The following is a 23791-nucleotide window of genomic DNA, read 5'->3' as shown; positions in this document are numbered from 1 at the left end:
CTAGGATACGTTATTGTAGGAATAACCGTATGCAAAAATCGAGTTTGCATTTAGAACCTCCCAGGAAGTACTTGGTTTGCTAAGACCACTTTGTTTTGTACCTTACGTAGAGGAATGCAGCTTGGAAACCGCTGCTGCTGTGGATGATTGTCAAATATATGTAGTTTTACGTGGCAAGCCTCCTTCGAACTCTGGAGATCTTAGGGGACAATTTTCCTTTCCTTGCGAACATCTACCATCTATAGTGTATGAACCAAAAAGACACTATGATCAAGCTAAACTTTTTATTTGACGCACAGTTCAGCAGCTGGAGGTATCTTTTCATCTGTGCCACGTGCTCGCTGCTGTTGTAAAGCCGGGGCGTTGGGGGTCTGGCGCGGGAGGCTGCCGCCGGATAGCGGGGAGCCCTCCGCATGGGGCCCCGGAGGGAGGAGGCCCCGAGAGCCCTCGCGAGGTCGGTGTCCTCCAAAGGCTTGCATTTCGGGGGGATTGTTTTTTAAAGTTGTTTTGTCTCCGTGATTAGTTTCTGGGGGCTTGAGAGCGCTGCTGTTTGGGTGAAACGCTGGTCTGCGGAGGAAGCCGCGGTACGGTTGTACGCGCGCAAGGGCCGTGCGCCAAGCCGAGGTTGCACAGCCACGCTCTGCGGTGAGTGGCAGGCGCTGCAGACCCGCAGTTTAGATGCCTTTCTTTTAGGCGGGGGCTTTTTTCAACCCACTTAAACTTTCGGGGGCTTTTTTCAACCCACTTAAACTTTCATTTATTACCTTGTCGGTATCCGTATTGATCTGGAAGTCCTGCCTTTTTATTGATGCTATTGGTTAAGCTTGCGTTTGGTTTGATTTGTAACAAGATCGCGCCCCAGGAGGCTGCGTCTAGCTGCGTTTCCTGCTGGTGTGGTGATCTTGGAGGCGTCGACCTCCTGGATGATACTTAAGACTCGTCTTTCGAAAGGAAGCAGTGGCTCTGGTGCTTCGATTTTAGTGCCTTGCTTGAGAAGAAGGAGGCTGCTCGTCACTTCTGTGTATAGCTACCCACGTGTGCCCGCGCCTTGCAGGCTGGCGTGTGCTTGCTCGGGTATGCCCGTCGCACGCCTGCCGGAGCTCTGGAGCAGCAGACCTGCGCGCTAAGGCGCGTGCGACGTTTGGTCGCTAGTTAGGAGGTCTGCTTGGTTTGCGTATGTTTTTGCAGAGTGGGCTCATACGCTGTAAGAGAAGGGTTTTACAGCATTTTTTTCTAATTTTTGTTCCAAGCAGACCATCTTTAAGTGTTGGACATCGCCGGCTGTAGCGTGCGCCGTCGGAGTGCTGCGGCGCGCGAAGGCGTGCCGCCAAAGCAAGCCGCCGTCCTACTGTATTGGAAGAATCGCGGTTTCAATAACTCCCTATAAAGCATGTTTTCCACTGCGATATCTGCTGTTGTTCTTTCAAGTGGGATCGAGGGAACAGTTAAAAAGCACATGTTTTCTCTTAGAGTTTCCAGGGCTGCCCAGTGAAGTAGAGCCAGGAGCTGACATTCCTGTATCTAGCTGTGGTACAATGGTGAAGGAAACAGGACCCGCTTACAAGCGCTGGGGTTTTTGTCGTGTTCTCAGTACTATTGTAAACACACTGTGAACCAAGTGATTGATTTGAGGATCATGCAAGATCTTATTATGTTAAATGAATGAATCCGTGTAAAAGAAAGCAAAGCGAAATTGACTTATTCCGGAGAAAAATGCAGTTGAAATAGCTGATGATCACAGTCATTAAGATTATTATTATACACACTTATGTAAATAATTTGCCATGTTGACAGGCTGCAGTCAAAGAAGATGAAGCTCTGGCTTCTGATAAATTGGGTCTGCCCGGTATCTGGACTTACTGTCCTCTTTCTGGTGTTTCCCTCCTTCATCTCTCCTTGCCACAGTGCAAAGAACATGCGAATGTTTAGGTGACAGGCAGGTGCGCCAGGATTTCGACTGACCTGTCACTGGAGCGGTGTGTTTTCCACCTTGAGACAGGTTTTATTTTCTCAGACATTGCTGTGTTTGATCTTTTCATTATTGTTTGTGCCACTTGCTGCCTCTTATCCACTGAATAAAGCTGCTAAGCTCTCAAGGTGACAGAACAGAGCCGATCCTGAATCTCTGCATCTTTCTAGATGGCTGGCCTAGCAGTACCTCACTCTGGGGCCAAACAGAAGCGTGTTTCTGCTGGAGCTGCTGTTTATTACGAGCCGAATGAAGCCAAAGACCAAGTTGGTAAATAAGTCAGGCACTGGGTGAACAGCACATAGCTGAGCTCGGCAGTGCGCGTGGAACTATTTGCAGCCATAAGAGCCTTCCAGCGGATTTGGCATCAGCGTCAGGGTTCAAAACACAGACCAGACAGGTTGCTCGCATGGTGGTTTGTTAGCAGAAATAGCATTTGCACCATTACAAGTCCTGTACAGGTGTCCCTGGGCTCAGACTGCACGGGTGTGCACACTGGGCACAAACGTGAGACTAAACACCGGGAGGAAAGTGAGACTAGTTCAGTCGTGTGCATTTAAGAAAATGGGAGCGTGCGAGCGATTCCGCGTGCTGGTTAGCGCGCCGGCCTTGGGTGATGCCGGTTTTGGTCACTGCGTTTGCCTCAGCCGCGCGATGCCTGATGCGGGTTTTGGTTTCCCGTGGGAGAGATGTGTGCATCCAACTGACAAAATGAAGAAATTACCCAAAACGGTCTTTAATCTAAAATTGCCATGATCTGTATTTAAACGGATTTTACGAAGTTTTTAAGAATCTGAGAAGTTTTTAAGCAGCTTTGCTCATCCGTGTGTTTCCTGGTGCCAGCCGGGAAAGGACGCAGAGCGTAGTCCTTCAAAAGGCGGCCGAGTCTTGCGGCCCGCAAGCAGAGACATTCAGCGTGCGCTCCTGAAACTCCACCTTGGCTTTTAGCTAGGCGAAGTATAAACAGCCAGACTGCGGATGCTTAGCCGGAGCTCCAGAGCGTCTTCCGTCGCCGCTCCATCTGTGCTGGCTTTCTTCTGCCGAATATATATATTTTAAGTAATTGCTGTTGTCTTTCTTTTGAGATTGGTTTTCTTTTTTAATGATTCTGTTTGGGATGAAGGAGAGAGGCGGGGGAGCTGGCTGCAGCCATAAAGTGGACAGAAAACAAGCTTCATCTTTGTAACACAGAAGAGCGCCTTATGGATGTTTTTAATCTCTTTGACCTCGTGGCAGAGAGAGGGGGAAGTGAAGAAATTGTGAGAAACACCAGCTCTTTAATGCCAGGTTTGTTACTGCTTGGAGTGCCCTAAGGGTTAATGTAACAGTTTTAAGTCCTTCAGTCACACCCACCCCCAGCTACAGAACACTTCCAAATAATCCCTTTATAATAGACCCTTTTCCACAGATTGTATCTAACCCATGCATTAATGGGGCCCGTTGGTGTCAAGCATTTCAACAAATACGGGCCAGCAGACTGCTCTGGGAGCCCCTCTTTTAGCCACATACGTTAATGATCTTTTGCCCCTCTGACTTAGCTCCCCTGCTGCAGGGACAAAATTAAACTACTGCGGATGGCAAAATAGTTATTTGCTGCCCAGGCAATTACATACTTCCAAAACTCTCCATCGCGGAAGGCCAGATGGACTTTATAGAAACCAGACCCAGGCCGCAGTTTTAATTATCATAGTCCTGTCAGAAATGAGTGAAATTCTGAATGACCGCATGAAACAAACCAAAAGCCTTACACATGGATTTTTTCCTCAATAAAATTTTATGGCTTCTTAAAGAAACAGCATTCATATATTTTACGAGGCCTAATCATTCACTAATGCCTATATTAGTGCACCTGTGGCACTCAGCCCCATGGAAATTACAGCGCCGGTCTCGAGCATGTTCCTTCGCCTGTTATTACAAACCCCTTGTCAGAGAGGCAGCACGTGTTCCCGGGATCGCTTGGGCTCGTTGTACTTAGCAGTCGCTGTAATAAGGTACGGAGATTTATGGACATTTATCTGCTGAAATTTTTGTTTTGCTCTGTGTGTAAATAAAATGACCCTTCATATTGCGAGTATTTATAAAATTTGTCACAGGACGGTGAAATCGTTTGAAGGGATTGGATATGTTGTGTTCCTGAGCTAGTTCAGTATGAGGAAGAATTGCCCTTGACTGCTTTCCCCCTCTGCCAGGAGCGTCTGCTGAGCGGGTGCTGGGGACCGCGTACGGCTGTTTCCAGGGATGACCCGTTACGTGAAAAATGCCCCACTTGCGTTGTTCATCTGCCGGGCGCCGCACCGCCCTTGCGAGGGTGGGAGGCTCCCTGCTTCTCCCCGGAGGCTGCGGTCCGTTTTCTCTGTCCCGACCCGCTGTAATTCCACGCGGGGACTTTAATCCTCTCCAAGCTCACGGCGCACGGGCTGAGCGAAGAGCAAAGCCCCTCGTCGGCGCCGGGCCGCGGTGCCCCGAGCGGAGCGGTGCCTGCCCCCGGCAGCCCGCGGCCCCGCTCGCTCCCCTGCCCGGCCCGCGGTGGGCTCGGGGCTCGGTGCGTTTCCAAACATTCGTTCTGGGGAGAGGAACTGCTTTAAAAGCGTATTTCCTTTCCGAGGTGCTGTCGGATGGGAGTACCCTGTCGCGGCGGGAGGGAAGGGGGGTCTGCCCCTGCCCGCGCGGTCCGTGCCAGCCGGGCCCCTCCGACGGCCGTGGCGCCCGCGCCGACCCTCCGCTCGGGCCCGCTGCTCCCCGCTGCCGGCCGCGCGCTTCTGGAGGTACAAAGTGTCCTTTTATTGGGTCTATCAATTCCGAAAGGGGCTAGTAGTAAACTGAGAATATTTGGATAAACTTGCTGGCCCTTAGGACTAGAAAAGGACTTTTGTTCGTACCAAGAAAAAGGCTGTTACATTACCATAGGATCACTGGACCCAGTCCAGTAAAAACTGAGCTCCAAGTATAAAAAAAACCGATTAGGGGTGTCAAACGAAGGATCTTTTACTTGAGGTCAGATATTTATTTTTGTGCATTAGAATGTGAGATCTGCATCGATTGCACAGCTTTGGTCCGCAGCTACGTTTCTCTTAAGAATATTGTCCGTCGACAAAGAGAATATTGTGGCAGGGAGGGAGGCGGGCGGGCCGATGGCAGGACTGCGCCCCGCCGCGCAGCGCTGCCGCCCACCCCGGGCAGCGGGTGCCACCGCGGGCCCCTCGCGCCCGGCCCGGCCTGGCATGGCCGCCCCTCGCCGTCGTCTAGCGGCGCGTTGTGTTCTCGCTGATGGGCCGCCGGCGGTCCCCGCTGCGGAGCGCAGCCCGGGGGGACGACGTGCCGCTCGCCCGCGCCGGGAGCCTCGCGGCAGGGCTCGAGGCGGGGGCTGCGAGGCCGCCGGAGCCGGCGGCGCTCCCGAGGCGTCCCGGCGGAGCTGCCTGCGGCCGTCCGGGGCCGACCGTGCGGGGCTGGGCCGGGCCGGCCTCCCGCAGCCATCAGCCCGCAGCCGTCGCGGCCTTCCAGTGTCGCTACCTTTCCCAAGCAGAGGATAAGGCTTTCGGCGTTATCTGGGCTTATTTTCTACGGTGACGAGACAACCGAGAGCGAGATGCGTGGAGGGAGCAGCAGAGGCAGGTCGTTTATCGGAGCAGAGGAAAACGCGAGCGGAAGCCGCGGGAACTGGCCCCGAGGCTGCAGCCGGCGGTTGCTGGGTCCGTGCCCCTGCGCGGGGTTTTCGGGATACGCTCCAGTGGAAAACGTAAAAGACGTATTTGGTGCAAATGTTTTCCTTAGATTTATTTCTATCTAATCACTTACGAAAGCTTTACTGACTTTAAAGAACAGATTTGCTAACCACCCATAAACCACGTTTTTCTACTTTAATTAAACCATTTTTGTCCATGAGGTTTTATTCACACACTGACAGCATCAATATAAACATATCTCTGCCACAGCGATTAATAAAAGCAGGCAGCTCAAGGGAGAAAAGCATATGTGTCGTATCATCTTTGTAGACTCCACTATTGTATAGCTCGCTCTTCCAAAAAAGTTAAGAATTGCCCCAATTAAAATGTTATGTGGCTTATATATGTTCAGATTTAATCTGGTATAATTGAATTTATGTTCATCCTTAGAGAATTCGTGGGGCTGCCAGATACTCAGAAGAATTATTTATACCGTAGAAATACTGTGCTATTAGATTTTTTTTAAAGGCTGTAGGATTAGGTCTTAATAAACTGTTTCAGCAGCATTTCAAGGCTTGACTAGATGCTTGAACATACTGTGTGGGTATTTTCAAAGGGAATGAAGATAATATTGTCACCTTCTCGGTATGTTTCAATTATTTTGCATGCTAAAGAACTGGTTAAAAAGGTGATACGGTGCTTTCTACTTAGCATTACATTAATACATTTTATTGTAGTTTGAAGAAGGTTTTGAAGTCTTTTGTTCTATAATCTATGCTTTTTAACTTCAAAATAAGCTAAGAAGGAAACTGTCTCAAAAAGTGTCTTCATCTGTCAATGAAGAAGACTCAGATTATTTGCAGGTGAGCCTTCTAAATACTTCAAGAGCCCGTGAAATTTTTTCTGACGGTATTTCAGTGGTGAAAAGTATTCATTTTGAAGGGAGAAAGCCATCCTCACACTTGGAATGACTGTGAAAGGGTTGACTTGAGAAATGATGTCCTTTTTTATCCCTCTCATACTGTTAAAAAATCCTACAGCTTCTTTCCTTGGCAGTTTGTTTTCTGCCCTGTCTTGTGCTTGACTGGCACGAGTGAGTTTTGGTGGGGAAAGGTGCATGTGTTGCGGTAGGTGCTCACTTACTACAGTAATAGTCATGGTATCGAAACCCCAATAACAAGCAAATTCTGTACGAGGAGCAAACGTTTTCCCTGTTTAACTAGCCGGAAAAGAGCGATCCAGATAAGGATGTAGGATCCCTTTTGCTGACCTGAGACTCCTCACGTACAGTCCTTTATTTTAAGAGCAGAAGCATGTTCCCATACTGTAGTGGGGCCATTTTGGAATGCAAATATTTGGCATCTTTGGCTCTGTCTTCTGGGTGGAAGTCTGGCTTTCTGAGAGTTGACAAAATTGCTATAAAAGGTAGATGTTGCTAACTTTTTTCTCGCCGTTTGGCTTCAAAACAGTTCATTTTAAAAACAGAGGAAATATTTTCCCATTGCATTAGAAGATGGATCAAAATGCAAAATGTTGACTTTAGTTCTTTGGCAGTGTCTCTAAGACTTGAGAAAAGTGCCCGCAGAAGATAGAAATTTCTGTGCGGAGGCTACCGGCATCTCCATAACTCAGACCTGAGTTGCTGAGGCCTTGCAAGATATATGGTACGTCAGATGATGTGCTGTTTTGAGACCCTCTGCCAGAGAACCAGATGTGTTGGAACTGCCTAAATGAAGGCGCCTGAGCAGAGGCATCCGCGTAGCTTTTGTTGGACGCTTTGCCGTGGCTTTCCATCTGAGCAGTTACCTTAACAACATCTTTCTGCTGAACTATCTTTTGACCCAGAGATGGTATGAGATCTGAGTTGGAGATTTTGAAATGTGGTTTCTCAGCATATTCAAAGGGCAGATTTACCATTAGAGTCAATTCCCAAGAGTATACAATTTCGTAAGTAGGTGAATTGGCTTGGGGTAAAGTTCATCCAGATGGCACTTGGGACTATGCAATTTACCCTGGTGATTGGGTTGCAAATTTGTTGTGATAAGATTGCAATTCGTGATGTCAGACAAGATATTTGTTTAGTTTCAGCTGAGAAGAGGTCAAATCATCAAGCTTTAGAACGATATGATTGAATCAGTCTTTCATTAGTCATGACTTTCAAAAGAGCAACAAGTTTTGGCTTGAAGGATCCTAGAGCTTCATTAAAAAAGGGGCGGGGGGGAGATTTCCACATAATTGAATGAGAGGTTAATAGTCAAATTTCTCTGAAGGATGCAAATGTCAAAAAAGGAAGGCAATTGTTTTAGATCCTAGATGGAAGTAAAAGAGCTGCAGATAAGATGCTCAGTGAGCCAGGAATATTGCATGTCATTTCCCTTTCTAGTGAATAGCGTAACAAGACCTTGTCTGGCACTGGGTTTTCTTGTGACCGATATAAGTAAGAGTAACAAGAGGCAGTAATGAGATAAAATTGAGCAGTGGAATATTTGGGTTCACTTGGGCTGTGGAGTTCCTTTGCCTCCCACTGAAGTGGTGGACCCTCTGAGGCCGGAGCTATTTAAAAGCGTGCTGGAAAAATGGCTTGCAAATGTACTGCGGAGAGTAATCCTCTCCGGGCAGGGAGGTGGGCCAGATGATCTAACGTATCTAACTATTATGATTCTATAGCAACACTCAGAACATTTTAGAAACTGAAACACGATCAGCTCAGGGATGTCATGGTGTCTCATAAAGAGCTGTTAATATTAGCGATGCAGAAGTATGTGGATAGCTCTAGTCCAACCTTTTGGCTGCACACCTTCGTTACCAGGACACGCTTCCTGCAGGACCTGTCATAAATACTGTGTCGTTGCTGCTGGACTGGTAAATAATTTACGTTATTGACCTGGCACCTTTCGCCTTCAGATGTACTCAAAGTGTATCTGAACAGCTTTACGGACTTGCCTTGGATGCCAAATTGTGTAGCTCGTAGGAAAATTAGTGGATCTGAGATTTTGATGAAAAGCGAGCACCGTAGAATTCTTCTCCGGTTTGAGTAATTCTGGTAGAGGGCAAAGTTACTTACAAGTTAGGGTGGGTAAGTCGGGACTTACGGGCCTGTACTTAGCGTGTTAGTCTGAAGAAAAGCCACTTCACTCGTCTATATGCGTCTGTTGAGCAAGGATAAAGCTTCCTTGCAGGGAGCTGTCAGAGTTGTTTCCCTTGTGCGAAGGGTATCTGAGGATGTCTTCAGATGGGAAGGGACTCCAAAACCTCATTTTCTAGTGCAGAAACAAACCGCTTTGGGCAAAGATGCCCAGCCCTGGTGTCCCAAGTCTTCGTTTCAGTGACACTCGGATTAAGGAGGAATCGTGCATGGGGATTCCCAATGGAAGGAGCTCTCCTTTAACGCCTAGGGCCTATGGAGGATCTTCACCTCCCTAAGGGGACAGACTGGTACAGGCGCAGATTCCCTAGGAGCCGGCAGTGCTCTGAGGATTTGCTTTCCTTTCCCTGCTTTTGTTACTCAGCCAGTTTTTCTGCTGCCCGTGCTGCAAAGCAAAGGCACAGGATAAACCTGATGTTTTCATACCGACTTCTCCGAGGTCAGAGCGGAGGGGAGGCTCAACTGAGGATCGGCCTCCCTAGCCCCCGGTGCCCAGCGCAGAGTAGCTGTCCGCCTCCTCCCGCCAGCAGCCCAAGGCAGGGTGAGCGGCTGCTTGCGATGCCCCGGCCGTCCTTCCCCGCCCCGCGGGGGCTGGTGCGGCTCGTGGGGTCGGCGTGGCCGCCCGCGCTCTGCCGGCGCTGCCCCGCGTGACTCCGAGGGGCGAGATCTGCCTGGCGCGGCCTGGGCATCGCCCCGGGCACCGGTCCCGGGCGGGGCCTTCCCAGGGGGCCGGTGTGCCTCTGCGCGGGCAGGGCCCCTGCCGCCGTCGTGTGTGGATCTTTTCAGAAGAGCTCGGTAGGTCGTTTTTGTGCAGGACGCGGCTCAGCGGGGCGGGAGCCGGCGCTGCTGTGGAGCCGGTGCACAGCTTCATCGCCTCCTTTTTCACCTTCTTTTGATAATGTTTTCGGTAAATATCAGCTATAAAGAAATCACACATCTCAGCTTTATGAGAGGTGAGCAGTACAGTGCAACTACATCAAGGGAAAATTTCTCTCTGGCTCGGTGTGAGATGGCGGCTTTGTTTCCAGAGCCCTTTATGCGGGCGCTGCTGTTCCTGGGTTTGATCGGCTGCGTGGTTTGGGAGGGAGACCCGCCGTATCCTCCCGTCCTTGTTCTCAGTGCCAGCCCGGTTCACAAACCCCTCTCTTTCACACCTCCGAAAGAGCACGAGAACAGCCTGCGAGGCAGTTGCCTCGCTCGTTTCTGCTGAGAAAGGTTACCGGGCCTCTGCTTCCCCGCGCGCCTGCGGCACCTTTGCGGGGGGACGCTTCCGGCGCAGTGAGCCGCGGCGCGGGGGGGCCCGCCGCGGGGGAGGGCACCGCTTCGCTTCGCTTCGCTTTCCCTCGTCGTCTCTCTTTTTTTACGCTCTGTTCAGCAAGTGTAAGGTATGCACCCTTTTGGCCTGTAAATTGAAGCCATTTAAAGCTAACATGTGAAGAAGTGCGTACTTCCAGGTTAATATTCCTGGGCTGTTTGATTGCCATCATACGTTCTGATGTGCCAAATAAGAAGGGATTATAATCCTCTGTGTTGCCTATCTCCTTGCTGGTAAATTTTAGCCCTCATTTAATCTAATTTTTAAGAATACTGAATTTACAGTTGGCAAGATGTAGAGATCTAAAGCTGTAGAAACCGAGTTTCTCGGCATAGCTGAGCAGAAACCCCACGGTCTCGGCGCAGGCTTCGGCTGCGCAGTCGCCCCGCGAGTCCTGTCTGACACGGAGACGCTGCCGCGGGGGTGCTGGGAAGGCGCGGTGCCCGCGTGCCCCAGGGCTGCCTTCTCTCGTCGTCTCTGCCGGCGCGGACCGTGGCGGCGGCGGCAGCGTTTGTGGGGGGGGGCCCAGCTCTTGCAGGGGGTGTCTAGCCGTCCCCTCGCTGTCCCCCCACGGAGCCTCGCTGGGAGCAGCGGCTGCGGCAGGTGCTCTTGGACGGGTGCTTCTGGGCGTGAGACAGAGCTGGGGGCGAAGGTTCGAGTGAGACCAAGTGGTGTTTCGCAGCAGGAATGAGTACCGTTACGTGCAGAATGAGCCACAGCGACCTGCTCTGAACTCTGGAGAGATTCACCAGCTCTGCCGTAGTGTGCTGCTCGTCACCGTCCCTGCCGGTGGTTTTGGTTCCCTGTAATTTCGATGCCCACGACTTTTAATTCCCTGCCAGAAAGTTTGATTTGGCCAATGCGATAGACTGCTTAGGCGTTTGAGGTAAAAATAGGGCCCTAGCACGGAAGCGGGAAGGCAGGACGCCTTGGTATATTGAGCTGTAAGAATAATTCTTTTCTCAGGTTTAGAGAGAGCGAGGCACAGAAGTCATATGCATCAAATCTATCACATGACATGGGCTTAATTATCTGGCATCAGTTATCTGAATCTTCCTGTTGCTTGAACTTGGGCCATATCTCCCCAAATCTATTAATTAAGTTGAAAATACATGCAATTTCAAGAACGTCAGCTATCTGAATTCATTCACCTTTCCCTGGGGTATCTGGATAATTGATGTTATAATTTGTTTCATATATTATTAATGATCAAGTACAATCTGAGGGCGCGGGGTTTGCAGGGAGAGGGAGAGGCGCTGCCAGGACTGTCAAGTAGCAGTCAGTGCTCTTCCAGAGGAGGAGGCTCGCGGGAGACCGTGTTCCTGTGTACGGATCTGCTCATGCTGGATCCTTCGGTGGACTTTGCTAAAGCTGTAAGAAGGCCGCTATGCTGTAATTAATATTAGCAGTATGAATGCACATTTGAAGTTTTTACTTCAAATGCAGTGCTACTTTTTTGGCCAGTGTGTAAAATGTGGCAAATGGTTTTGGCACTCAGTGCTTCCATAAATCATTCTGAAGAGGTCTACACGCTAGTGGTGTTCCACAGCTCCTTTCCCAAAACATTATTAAAATAAAGATGTAGTAACAAGAAATAATTTAAAACAAGCAGCAGTAACCTCCTTAAACACTGATCTAGCAAAATACCCCAAACACACCTAAAGAAGCAGCGCAGAATTTAGCCTTAAGATAGGCTGCGTTTTCTGTGCAGCACTGGCACCTTCTGAGTGCGAGGGAGGGGAGGGAACGGATCTCTCCGGTTTGATTTCTGTCGTAACAGATGATGCATGTCTTGCCATGTCTCGTGTAAAGCCCTGGTTCCTGGAGACGGTTATTAGGACAGAACCTCAGGTTTCTTAATTGCTGAGGTGGGGAGAAAACCCCCCAAGGTGAATCAATTACAGGCAGCAGACTCAGAAAACAGAACGAAACCAAAAAGAACTCAGCAGTAGGCTTTTTATAATCTCGTGAATTTTAAGACAACCACATGATCTGGGGGTCCTGACTCCTAATTTGCAGCATTTATGGACAGCAGAAAGAAGCTGTTTTGTACTGCATATGGTGCCATGTACCTAAGGATGTAGTAAGCTTCTCTTTAACGTAGTTAAAAATGATGCTACATAACTTCGGACGAGAATCATTTGCTTTCGGGCCTAAGCAGCACAGATGTGAATGCTTGTAAGGCCAGACCTCGCTGGCGCTGGCATCCCGCCGTGACGCGCCGCTGAGCCTGCCGAGGGCCTGCGCGGGCCGAGCGGGCGGTAGCAGAAGCGGTCGGGCAGAGCGCTCTGGCTGCTGCGGGCGCCTGCCGGTTCCTTCGGCACCTTTGCACCAGGGAACAGGTACTTGTAGGATGACATCTACCCTTTCCAAGAAGCACGTGTTGCTGCTAAAAGTGGCAAAATCCCAGAAGCCGATCGTTGCTGAAAGGCCTGCAACAAGCTTGCAGAGCAATGACGTTAAGTCTCGATGGCCTTCCAGTCTGTTTAAAGTAACGCTGAACCAGGTGTTTTGCTTGGTGAGCGCCCCAGAGTCGCCCTTCCGAACGGGACTGGCGGTGGGAGCTGCTGAGCTCCGTGTCTCCTCTGTGGCAGACCAGCCTGCTGCGTAGGGAGACTTAGGGGGACAGCGTACGTATCGGGTGTCGGCAGCACCTTGAGCCGGATTGTGGGAATTGCTCGCTTCAGAGAAAGAGCAGAGCTCATTTAGATGGGCCGCCGGGAAGGAGAGGTTGAGAAGACCTGGCTGGAGATCGGTGGCTCAGGTGCTGAGAAGACTCCTGGAGAAACTACCGGCAGAAATCGTTCCAGTGCTACCACGGGAAGGTTCGGCTCAGCTTCCGCGCCTGCGTATTGCTCCCTTTTGCCAGGAGTGCTGCTCCTGCCCTCCTTCCCCTTGGCTAATTGGCAGGCTTTCGTTAGAAAGAGCCATTTTAGCACCATGTCTCCCTTCTGAAATAGCAGCAAGCTAATCATAGCCTGAGGCATTCTGAATCTCCACAGAAGCTGTAAGATGCTAGCAAATCATGTCTGTTTTAATCCCTTGGAACAGCACGAGGAATTCACTACTGTTGTACTTCTTGTTTCTGTTCCCTCTTCCTAATTACAGTGAAATGAAATGTCATAAAATTCTAAATCTTCATCTGCCTGCAAACACTCTCTGCCATCTCTTTATCGGATCCAGACTGCTCTCTTGACTTCCCATTTACTTCTCGTCTATTAAGCTTTTAGACCTTCAGCGATTACTATTTTTAAAATGAGGCAAAATGAGGTATAATACAGACGTGTGATGTCTTGAGCCCTTCGTGTGGGAGGAAGAAGGCTTCAAAGTTTGTGTGTGTGTATGTTGCAAAGAACTGGAAATCCCTTTTGAGCTTGTGTGTATGACAACTGAGGCAACCCTGTGCTTGGTTCCAGCCTAATTTTTTACGGTTTACTATTTAATTTAAATCGGTGTGGTATGAATTACGTTACTAGTGAAAAATGAGCTTTTGTTGAGATAAATGCTTGCCATCATCTTGGAAGTCTTCTTCTGTTTTGGCGTTTTTACTTCATGTTTTACTGCATGGCGATTAGATGTCACTGTGCAAGTTTAGCCAGTTCTCCTCAAGCAGAAAAAGGGAGGTAAGGGGGAGCATGCGTGGAGAGGAGGAAAAGTGAGGAGGTTTTTGTTTCATGCCTCAACAGAATTATAGCACCTCCTTTGACATACTGTGTATTTAGGGTTGTCTTCTGTGTAATAAAGCAACACCTCTAAAGCAGGAATATAAGCAAGCATATATACAGGATAAGGAAAGCAGAGCAGTTGTTGGTTTTTCCCAGTAGTTCTTAGCTCCTCCTCTTCATCCCTTCGCACAGGACTTGCTCTGCCATGTAAGCAGTGCGGCTTCTGAAACACTCCGGTACATGTTGCATCAAGCTGCTTTGATGCAGCAAAGGAAGATGCTTTCACGGAGATCATATTTAATGAGCTCCGCAAATGGTTTGCTGTATAATTATTGCTGCTGTTGGTTTCTCCTAAGAGGTTTTGTATTTACAGTCGGGTCTAATGTAAATTCAGCTGGAAGGAATCTGCTGTGCTTGAAAGACACATCAACGACACTGCAATTTCAAAGACTTTCTGTCCTCATGCAAAGCTGGCTGATAATGAGAAATACTCACTGGCTGTTTTGTGCTGGTATCTAAGAGAGCAGCCGTTAATAACGGGCAGACCTTCATCTATTCGATCCAGATACGGACAAGAAATTCCGACTCATTTACAAAGCTTGTGCTTTCCAGACATCTTGCGTTGGAAACCGAGCAGGACGTTTTAGCAGAGCAGCCTTGTTTCGTGTGATTTCTAGTAGTCCTTAGATACGGTGGAAAAAAAGAATGAGAAGCTTATTTCTTTCTTGACAAAAGTATGTCTCAGTAACAGCCCTTCCTGCAGATTGCTGATATTTTTCCTTCAAATCCTTCATGAAACCACGCAATACAGTAGCAAAGGCAACAGATTCAGAAACTCATGTGCTAATGGAGGAGTTGCAGTCCAGACACGCATGGCTCGGGTAGGGGCGAAGACTCAAAGGCATTCATTCTTTTAAAAGCCCGAGCTGGTTTCTTGCCGTCGGCTGCAGCGGCGTGCTGCCCTCCACCAGCCGCCGGAGGCACCGGGCTGCTCCCCAGCCGTCGCACGTGCCCTGCGCGACGGATGCCCTCTCTCTCGGCGTGCGTCTCACTGCGTCGCCCCAAACGTGTGGTTCTCCCAGCTCAGCCTCAGTGATGGCCAGTCGTGATGGTGCTTGTTTCGCAGGAAGAAATCACTGAAGATTTCTTTTCATGTCCGCTGAGCTTTCTGAACGATTGAACGTACTGTGCCTTTGTCGTAGAGCCCTCGCTTCCTATGTGCACTGAAAATCTGAAAGTGTACTTGCAAATATGAGTGAATGTAATCTGAGGACAACCCTGAGAATAGTCCCATAACCAGTTTGCAAAGCCAGCAAGTCAGTCACAGATGGATTAAGCTTTCCGATCCTGCGGTCATTTAATAGCGCTTATGATTTCACTCATATGAGAGGTCCCCGAAATCACCAGGATTATTTGCGTGCACACATCCTGTGGGCATGCACGAGAGTTTATAAGATGAGGGCCTGAGCAGCTTGCCCAGGGTCATGCAAGAGGTCTCGTGCACACTCATAAATTAAAGCACAGGTAGGGGTTTTTACAGGAACCATGTTTTCTCCAGTCCACGCTCTCCTTATCACGTGGCATTTTTGGTCTGGATGGGGAGCTGTCTGGAAGCTGTGCTGGAGGACCTACCTTTGGACAAGAAGTTTCCTGTAAGCAACCTGAAGTAGTTTTCACCGAATATACTTTGAGCTTTTCCTGTGGCCCTAAGCTAAGGGGGAGCAAACAAGTTGGGTTTGGCTCAGCTGCTCTTCCCATCAGTTTTCAGGCCTGTGACCTGTTTTTGTCTGACACGTTTCTCATTAACTCTTTGTCAAATCACCAGGAAGCCTGGTTAATTGCAGGCAGAGTGCTGAATTTATGAGTTCATCCAGGCTTCGTGTCTACACATTGGCAGAGGTGTTTCTCTGGATGAATTTTTTTTCTCTGCATTTCGTGGCAAGAATGGACTTTCTGTTTCAGTTACTTCTGAAAGTCATAAATTGTAGCAGCCCCCCCTTCCCCTTTATTTAAAAGAAACACAACAAAACTTCATGGCAACAGTTTATTGCTCTAAATCAGCTTGTGGGTCATTAAAGCAAAAAGAAAAAAATCTCCCTCTAACTCCTGCCAAATAAAATTCGTACATCAGCCAAACTGTCAAAGGCAGATCCTGCAACTATGGGATGAGAAGGTTTATTACACTTTCGGCTTCTGGGGAGGGATGTTATAGCAACAGGACGCTGGGTCACTGATGGCAAACTCATGGTTGCTTCGTTTCTTCATGCACACTAGGAATCCATTAAGCTAACTGACGACAGATCCCTAGGCATTCCAGCGCTACGGCACACCTCTGCTGAGGCCAAATGTTGGACTCTGCCCATTAAAACGTGAAAGAAACAACCCAACAGAGAGCCCACAAATTAGAGAAGCAGGAAACCTCAAATGATGTGCAAAAAAAATTGTAAATGTTCAAGAGAATTTTTCCATAACTTTTGCTTCATAACTCAGCATTTCTGATGTTAATAAATTATGAAACAGAGTCTCTGCAAGATCAATGAGCCTTTTGGATTCAAATCCTGAATGCTATTCAGCAGAAAGCAGATGAAGCTGCAAAGCGAGTCCTGGAACGTGACAACAATTTCCTTTTGGCTGGATAAAGATGAGTCTGAACCACGGCCACAGCCAGCGTTCTAGGTCTGGGTCCAAAATTCATGTCTCTGCAATAGGCCAGCTTAAAACCTTTTACTCCAAATGAACACGAAGGTGCATTGGTTTTAACCAAATAGACTGCAGAGGAAAGGACAGGGACTCTGGACTGGGAAAAGATAGCAAATGGCTCAGCGAGACAAAATCATGGCACTGTTATCGGCAGAGAAGGGGGAGTGGAGGTGGGAATACTTGGATAAACTGTCAGGTCTGAAGACAAAAATGAAGAGAGGTGATTTAGGTTAGAAAATACAAAGTGTACGCTGAGCTTGCCATCGTTTTTGACATGTTCAATGAAGAAGAAGCAATGAGAAATCCATGCGAAGATACTGGATGGATGGGATAAAATGGAAGACTGATGGGGGGAGATGAGTCAAAGAGAGTGTTCTCACCTACAGTAAGCAATTTTATGACAATGCCCACAGGCTGCAACGCAGATGAAAGCCTTGTTTTTCCAACAGATCTGCAAGTTCATACGTCTGTCCCAGATGGCCTGTAGTTAAATTTAGGGAAAAGGTGGGACAAAACACAGATGAGTGTGTTCTTGCACTAAGCACAGCTTTTTGGGGCGGTGATACCATAGCCAAGATGTCAGATAACCAAGATGGTAACGCGCCTTGTCCTGAAACTGCCTGGAATAGCAGTAAAAGGTAGTTTTTGACTTGCAAAAATGCTACCAATTACTAATTACAAATTGCTTTTCCATCCCCCTTCCCCCCACCCCCTTTTTTTACCCCTTCCCTCCTCCCTTCTTTTTTTTCCCCCCTTTTTTCCTCTTCTCTGATTACTTCTCTCAATGTCTGGGCCCAGTTATCCATCAGATACCTCTGTATTGCCTCACTGATTTCAAAACTTGCCCGAGTGCAAAGAGCAAGTGGAACCGAAACTACTAAATTTCCACTCCAACAACTCACATTCCTGCTAATGATACATGTGGTTTTCTATTTTTTCTGTGGCACCTTTTTTTGCTGTTGGTGCTAAATATCTGAGGTCAGCCTAAACTTGTTCAGGAGAAGAGGGGTTTCTGTGGGTGAATGGTCTCGTGGTGAAAGCGACAGATTAGTCCTTGGCAGAGATGAACTTAGTGCTGGTCTCACCTGTGGATTGCCAGTTGCTTTAATAGATCTAGATACGGCTATTTTGAGGAGTACGGCCCCAATCAGGCGGCTGCGGTGCCCCGAGCCTTCCAGCGGCCCACTTCAGGATGAATCCCTCTGTGCTTTCATCTGCTATCTTTAAGGTACCGATAGATAATACTCCCCTCTTGTGTCTCCCTTTTCTTTCTGCATTTAGAGTTCTCCGGTGAATCACTTGCCTCCTGGTGCTGGTCATGCTTCTTCTAAAAAACAAACAAAATGAATTATTTCTGTGCATTACAAAAACAAGACTTAAAATAGAAAATCTTCGTTGTTATTGACAATAACTTGTAAACAGTTGGTTTAAGGAAATTTCTGATTTTCTTCTGGTCTGAAGTGGAAGAAGATGCACTAAAAGATTTCAGCTTTTGTTTTTCTGCAGCTTTTAAAGGGGGGAGAATACAGACTTAGAAGATTATTCTGTGGGTGCATAGGCTTGACAGAGAAAAAATACACGTCGCACTTCTGCTTTGTGATTATTATAGGATTTTTCAGTATTTTTAAAATTGCGATGTGACTTTCGTATAGAACATCAGAAAAGAGCGTGGGTGTGTAATCTTGATCTCATTAGAGGTGATAACCACAGAGCTGGATTTACTCAAGAATGCCTCTACTCTGTAACCGGTGCTGCAGCACTTGGTTTGCTCAGTTGATTATACATACTGTATCTCACCAAGCCTGAGAAAAATCATCCCTTTCAGACAATTTGACCCTTTGTTAGGCAAACAGAAAAGCATCACAGTAGATGAACATTTATGGTGAAAACACGCTTTTTGCCAACCTTGGGGATATCACCTTTATTTCTCACTTCAGCTCTAGGGGAAAGTCAGATACTACGTGTTTGCGAATACTGGCATTTTTATGCCACAATTGTCATTTAAAGGCCAGATTTATAAGATTAGCCTGTGTTCTTGTAGATAGTATTTTGCTTTTATTTTTGTACCGAGTAACTACTGAATACTTCACTGCCAGGGACTAAGCAGTTAAACCTGTATCTGCTACTGTCTTCCCTTGCTGCTGATCATGGGCAAACAGTAAAAACCGCTGTTGTTAATCAGACAAATGATGTTCCTTGAAAATGCGAAAGTTAGATGCCTAGACTTAAAACGCTTTACACCAGGTAAAACTGTAGACCGGCCATTCTGAAGATCTTTGTTAATCTGTTCCACATCGTTACATCCCATCGTGACTGATTTCTGCTCCTCGCTGATGGGTGTTTCTTTCTCTGAACTAGCAGGCTGGTGACACCGCAGCACAAGGGAGAAATGAGTGTCAGTCGGGTCTCCTGGCCATGCAGGAAAAGGCAGCACACTTAAAAAGTGCAGTTGTAAGTGGGTTCTGCCTCGGCTACACGTCGCGCTAACCCCGGGGGGCGGAGGCAGCCTGGCCTCTCCGTCTGCAAGGCCGGACGGTCGGGAGCAGTCTCCCTGCGGTACGTGTTACTTATCTGACAAAGCTGTCCCCGGGGTCAGGACCCTTCGCGTCTGGTGCAGTTTGAATGCGAAGGAGGAGACGTCTTTCAGGGAAGACGCACGTTGAGAACTTAATCCTACGTGAGGAGTCTTGAAGGAAGGAGTCTTGGCTGCTTCTTCAGTGGCTTAACTACCAGCTCAGTATTTGCTGTCCATACATGCTGCTGGACGGTGGTGCGTCCACGCTACAGGGAAGCGACACGTGAGAGTTACTGCTCCTTCTCTGCAGCGTTTCCCGATTCCTCATAAACTGTGAGGTTCTTCACAGAGTTGCTCAACTCCATGTGCAGATACTGCCTTGCACACTGCACTACCCCATCACTGTCTCGGGGCTTGTCCCTGTGCTCAAAAGCAATTACGTTTTTCAGCTTGACTTGTATTCGTTTATCAGTGGACTGCCTGCATGCTTGCAGCCCATTGCAATTGCAAAGCAAAAATGTGTTAGCAAAAACCTAGGAAATTCCCTATGAAAAACAAACGCCTTTTACTAATACACGTAATGGGGCAGGAGAACTCACGTACTTACTTTACTGTGGTTCAGCTGGCAAGTGGTAACTTACTGCCATTCAACAGTTGTGTAGCTTGTAATAATGTGTCCACTGTCTTCTACTTCTGTAACAGCTATTTTGTTTTCCAGCTGTTCTAATTTCAAAGGTTCCTTGTTGAAAACAAGAAAAGCACACTATACAATATGGAATAGTAATATGCAAAATACAGTTCAGTGGCAGTGCTGGCTTTGGTTCATCATACTTTGTTTTATTTATGGAGCAGAGTGAGTGTGTGTGAAAAGCAGGGGCTTAAGGTCCCAGGGTTTCATGCAGACTTTTTTTCTCATTATGATTTGTGAGATTTCACACCCCCAGTTTGGGTTTTAAAGCTCCACTCAGATAAAACCACTAAGTTTCAGGTGATTTCTAGCTAAGAGAGGACCTCATCCTGAAGTGGAGCTGTCAAGCTTTGTGCAGGGGCCTTGCAAAACGGTTGGTGCATTTGAGCTGAATTCTGTTTTTTTCGAGAACTATCTGAAGTGTCTTCAACCAAACCAGTCTAGAGTATGGAAGAGAGCCTGTAAGATAGGATAGACTGATTTTGCAGTCCTGCAATTTGGCATCTTGTTTTCCTAGACTGACCTAATTTCACTAATTGCTGCTCTAATCTACAGCCTAAATTGCTGGTATTGGGTGTTAGTGGAGTGGTGTTAGAGTTAGTGGTGTATTGGGAGGTTAGTGGAGTGCTGCTACAGGCTACCCAAACTATTCGGTGTCTTCAAATCAGCAGCTGAACATCAATGATTCATTTCACTTTTGTTATCCGAACTATTTCCATAGGTGCTGATATCACTTATTTTCTCTCTGTGTGGGTCTCCCCTCCTCACTCCCTAAGATGCTGGTTTGGACATTTAACTTCTTTAGCTCATTTAGGATCACTGGGGCCAGGACAAGTGCTTTAATCTCAACAACAGTCAATGGCTTTAGTCAACCTCCACGTTCCTAGAGGTTCCCTGAGATAAAATACAAGTCACTATTATTTTAGCTTGAGTAAACTCAGTAAAATTGCTGAATCCACATTAAGAACACGTCTCTTTTCTTTTTTTCTTGCAAAGTCTGAGTGATGTTAGATTGGCTTCCTCTGACACTACTGCCTTTTATCAGGTATTTGAAATTATGAGTAGAGCTGAAGGAGAGATAAACAAGGGCTGCAAGAAAGTACTGAGAGGTATTGAGAAAGTGTCTTGCTGGGGAAGAGCAGGGACTTGTGTGGTCCACCTCCTCTTTGAATCACCGAAGAAGGGTAGGATCATGATAAATCCAACATAGCCCAGTGGTTCTTTCAAAAACTTCCAGTCCCTGAACAAATGCAACCAGTTTTGAGGGTTGTATCTACAGTAAAAACGAACAAGCAATGAAGCACTTTCCCAAGCCCTTTGTATGCGATAGTGTGCTCAGTGTGAGCCTGACCTGTTTTTAACACGTGACATTATCTGGTGTGTTCCTGACTAGGTTTTCACATTATCCTTTACCTTGTCATGTAACCTAACCTCGGCAGTCCTGGTACATTCTGGCATGTTCTGGTAGATGGAGGAGTAACTACGACTGTAGAGTTTCACATGTTCACTGTGGAAACCGTGAGTGTGGTGGGACCCAGATCTGCAGCTGTTCTTCCCTGATGTGGCCCTCACCACAGGAGTTCACACCTTCGCAACCTCAGGGCCGGTTTACTGGTTCAGGGTGAGGATGTCACACTTGAAGGCTATTGAGAAGCTTTAGTTAGTGCAGAACGTAGCAGCTCATCTTCTGAACGTGGGGAGCTCGAAACCCCCGTGCTCTTTGCTCTGGGATCGCTAGCTCATACTGCTGGCTTCAGCTCTTGGTTGCCTTCGGTAGCGCTTTTTATGGTCTGAGATTCAGCTGCGTAAGAAAACTCCCGTGTCCCCCCTTTCCCCCTTTGGAAGGGACCTGTGACCGCTGTAGGAGGTCTCGGCGAAGCCCTCCTGCGCGCGCAGGAGTGGAGCTGCCCCCAGGCTAGGGCAGAGGAGGGCCCCGAGGCTGACATCCGCGGGAGGGAAGGCAGGGCTGGAAATCGGGAGAGGCTCCGGGCATGGCAGACGAGGCAATCGGGAGAGGAGGAGGAAAGTAGGGACGGGCTGGGGGAGAGCTGCTGAGCGGAGGAGCGGGACGGATGCAGCGGGGACTGAAAGGCAGGGGCAGAGCGGGCCCGAGCTTCGCACGCGCCGGACGCCTTCTGCTCGGTGCCTGGGACGGCGGAGCAGGGAGGAGGGAGCGGGGAGGCGGCGCACGAGGAGCTGGGAAACGAGGCCTGGCTTGGCGAGGAAACGAGCCCTGGGAGTATGAGAGGGAGGTGTGCAAGCTCAGGAGTATGCGCTGGGTCAAGGCAGGGAAGAGATACTAGGATTGATGAGCAAGGAGCTTGGGATTTGGAGAAAAACTATCTGCGTATTGGAAGTTAGGACTGTCTGGCAAAAAGCTGGAGGCTAGGATTCGGAGCCAGGGCTGGATAGCTTGCAGTGAACTAGGTGGGGCAGGGTGAAGTCTGACGCGCTGCACGGCGTTAGTGTGCGACCCCGCCGCCCCGGCGTGTGCTGCAGCGCGCACGCGAGGGCCCCGGCCGCGGGCGGCTCGGTTCGAGTGCCTGGCTGTGCGGTGCCGTCGAGGACGGGGCCGATCCGTTTAGCTCTCTCTCCCGAAACCTAGCTGGTGAGCAACGGCGAGGGTATCCCCAGCCCGGGTACCAGCAAGACTGGCCACCGGGAGGGCTGCGTCCCTCGCTCGTTGCGTCCCGTGCAGACACGTATTCCGGGAGAGCGTGCAGGATCCCGCTGAAGCCCCGGTGCCATGTCTTTGGTCAGGACGCAGTAAGCCGTGTGCTAGTTACTTGGTTTTCCCTTTGTCCATCTCAGTACGCATAGCCCGAGAAAATACAGGCAGCGCTGGGAGCGAAGGAGCAGGGCGCGCCCGCGGGACGGGGCTCGCCCGGCGGTGCTCCGAGCTGCCGAGGGTCGGGCGAGCCCGGAGGCGGCCGGGTTGGGGCGGCGGGGCGGGAGCCGACAGCCTCGCTCAGCGGTTCCTCACGCGGACCGGGGGCCCCTCTGGTGCTGTCATCGCTTCGGTTTCGTTTTCCCTCTCCTTTGTTCCTGCCTCTTCCTCTTTCTCCCTCTTGAAATAGGTGGGAAAGTATTACCGTATCCCATGAGATTCTGAGAGAATTAATTGCTTGTAAAAGCATGTTAAGAGCTTTTGATGACTGAAGTGATTTGCAGTGACACAGGGCCTAGCAGGGGCGGAGGGAAACCCAAGTCTAAAGCAAGACGGGGGTCCCGCGATGAGGAAGGCCCACTCACGAGCTGAATCCGGTCTTGCCGTACGAGTGTCTCAGAGGGCTTTTTCCTCGTTTTGGCGGTGTTCTCTATAATTTTGAGAGTACGCTTTTTCGAGCGAGCTGGGAAATGGATCATCGTGAACGTTGGTATGCAACGCTGGGCGTCTGTTCCCCTCGTATAGCGTCAAAGTTACCTTGATGTCGTAAGAAAGGAGAAGTCCTAAGTCTCGTCCTGGTAAAAGGAGGGGGGAGGTTTAGACCGCAGCCCTTGAATCAACCCCCTTTTCACACCTGGACTTTTAAGCATTTGTGAGGGCTTTTCATTGGGAAGGGTGTGTCTTTGACACGCTAGCCAGATTGTACCTGACGTTCAACCACGCAGGTCCTCTAGTGTTGCTGAATTTCTACAGCGGTGTAGGTATGTAAATGAAAGTATCACTGGTGGCAGCATTTTTTAAATACAATTTCACAACATTATGGAAAGCGACCTGTTTTGAAACTTTCACTGAAAAAAATGGGTTTTTTTACGTTTATAATAAAAAATGTTTATACATCAGAGGGTAAAATAGATAATATGAAGATGGAGCAGTTTAAGTACCTAGCCATTAAAGCGAATGCAGGTGAGAGAAGCTGATCTATTCCGATCGTTGAAGTTGGTGTGGATATTGGCACTGTGCTTTTGTCTCCGTAACGATGCCGATCCTGAGCCTGCTACTCACAGAGAGCTCTGGTTGGCGTCCATGGGGATTCTTCCGACCGGGGAATTTCTGATTAGCCCTTAAGAGCTGATTTTAATCTAGTCATATGTCTTTATTTATTATACATACCATCAAGCTTTCTCCTTTGTGTTTCTTGTTTGGAATCCTGCACTGTAAATAATTCTCCTTTTTTTCTTCTTTCTC

At 48.6% G+C, this 23791-nt stretch overlaps 1 protein-coding gene across 5 annotated transcripts in view; it reads left to right on the top strand.

Annotated features, from left to right (window-relative positions):
- Positions 1-23791, top strand: part of PRDM16 (PR/SET domain 16) — a 349652-nt gene that overhangs the window by 267995 nt on the left and 57866 nt on the right. The window contains exon 1 of one of the 5 annotated variants that reach the window (XM_064525414.1): positions 3883-3960. The exons of the other annotated variants lie outside the window; for them this stretch is intronic. The gene's annotated coding sequence lies outside the window, so the exon portion shown is untranslated. Of the gene's footprint in view, positions 1-3882; positions 3961-23791 lie in introns of those variants that run through there. 5 annotated transcript variants of the gene reach the window in all.

Source organism: Dromaius novaehollandiae, chromosome 24, assembly GCF_036370855.1.
Source record: "Dromaius novaehollandiae isolate bDroNov1 chromosome 24, bDroNov1.hap1, whole genome shotgun sequence".
Classification (NCBI taxonomy): Eukaryota; Metazoa; Chordata; class Aves; order Casuariiformes; family Dromaiidae; genus Dromaius; species Dromaius novaehollandiae.
This window is presented reverse-complemented; position numbering and strand designations above follow the sequence as displayed.